The sequence below is a fragment of the Hipposideros armiger genome, unplaced genomic scaffold (genome assembly GCF_001890085.2).
Source record: "Hipposideros armiger isolate ML-2016 unplaced genomic scaffold, ASM189008v1 scaffold_117, whole genome shotgun sequence".
NCBI lineage: Eukaryota > Metazoa > Chordata > Mammalia > Chiroptera > Hipposideridae > Hipposideros > Hipposideros armiger.
This window is the reverse complement of record NW_017731467.1, coordinates 191,546-193,489: the sequence shown is the minus strand read 5'-3', so window position 1 is coordinate 193,489 and position 1,944 is coordinate 191,546.

Below are 1,944 nucleotides of genomic sequence, written 5' to 3'. Positions count from 1 at the left end.
TTTGTTTGTTTGTTTGTTTGTTTTGTTTTTTTCCATTCATCCATTAACAAATACCAGGTTCAGTATTAGGTGCTGGATTACAGCAAAACAAACAAACAAACAAAAAACCGTTAGACTCAGTCTGAGGTCTCTTCCATGGTATTATAGTCTGATATTATTCATTACATGACATACATGGTTGGGGAGAGAGGGGACATGAAACAAACAAATGTACCATAAATCAGGTGGTGATATATGCTAAGAAGTAAAACAAAGCAGAGAAAAGGGGTAGAGAGAGTTCAAATTAAGTCTGAGGGTAACAGCGAAGCTCTTTGATAATATAACTTGAGCAGAATGTTGAATGAGGACTATGAAGTGCATTTCTGGTATAAGGCTCTTCCTGGGAGGAGAGAGGGAAGCCATTGGAGTGTTGAGCAAAGTAACATGAAACGACCTTCATTTTAAATGGATCACCCTGCCTGCTGCCGTGAAAATATACTATTGATAATTGTCATCTCTGTCTCTCTCCTTGGTTCCTTCCGCTGAGATTTTTGCCTTGTGAGCCCTTCCTGAAAATTCACTTTCTTGATAAAATCTTTCAGATTCAGCTTTGTAAGCTGAGGCCATTCCTTTTTCCTTACTTCACCTCTCAATTTTTTTAGGGAAGAAGGAAAAGACTACACAAAGGAAGCTTTCACCATTGAATTTTCACCATCTCATGTATCCTCAGGTGACAAGGACCTGTGGCTGGAGGCCATTGCTTCTTCCTGGTTCAAACTAAAGACTTTCCAGAGCTTTGTCTTCACTGCTGCCTAAAGTGTGGGAATTAGGGAAAGTCTTAGAGTATTTTGTGGAGCAAGGCTGCCTTTCTGTCTTTGCCAATGTTCATTTTCCTGACTAAATTTAGAAATGCGGAAGGTTACTTTCTTTTGTTGATAACGTAAGTCAAATTCAATAGATATCCAGTTCTCCTGGAAATTTGGATTTGGAAATTCTATACTCTAATTTTCCCTCCCCAAGATCCCCCTTCTTTCGCCCAACGTATCTACATTCAGAATAATGTGACATGGTGGAAAGAGCATCAAACTGGGAGCCAGAGGTGTGAGTCTTAGCCTGAAATTCATACTACCCAGTTTGTTAATGGCAAGGTAGCAGAGCAGAGAGATAATGAACAATATGAGCTCTGGAGTCAGGCTAACTAGTTTGAATGTCTGGCTCCACTACCTCCTGGTTATGTGTCTTGGGCAAATTACTTAACTTCTATGTTTTCTATTGTCCTCATCTATAAAATAGGAATAATAATTGTACCTACCTCACAGGACTGCTTAAGTATTAAATAATATAATTGAAGTAAAAGTACTTAGAACGTATTAGGCACTCAGTAACCTTTGTGGTTAGTATTACTGTTGACAAGTCAATCGTGAAGTTATGTCCAAGTGCTGGGTATTGCATCATATGTAGAATGTACTATAGACCTGATGATGTTTGGTTGAGGAAAAACAAGGCAAGTAGGTTGGTTTTCTGTAGTCCTGTAAAGGATAGTCCCACGAAAGTGCTGTATCTTCTGAGTTGCTTAGAGAGTTCTTTGGAGTTTAATTCAAAACAGTGGAGAACTTATAATCGATAGAGCCTGAGAATTGGACTGACCATTTTGCAAATCCATCACTGAAAGAATTCAAGCAACGATCAGCATAAAAAGGATTCCTCTCTCTAAAATGAATGTAAAAAGTCGGAGGAGTCCCTTTTGCCCATAACAACCTAAAAGTTATTTCTCAACTGCCTTCATACTCTTACTGCTCTTTTGTCCCCGCCTAAAAGAACGGCTGAGGGTTTTCCAATCAGGCGTGATGGTGGTCAGAGCTGGTTGGGCCAGTTTTTAGATGAAGAGTCTAACGCCAAAAGACAGTTGCATTGGGCCAGAAACAAGTTAAAATGTTCAGATCAGTTAATGATTGGGAATGTAAA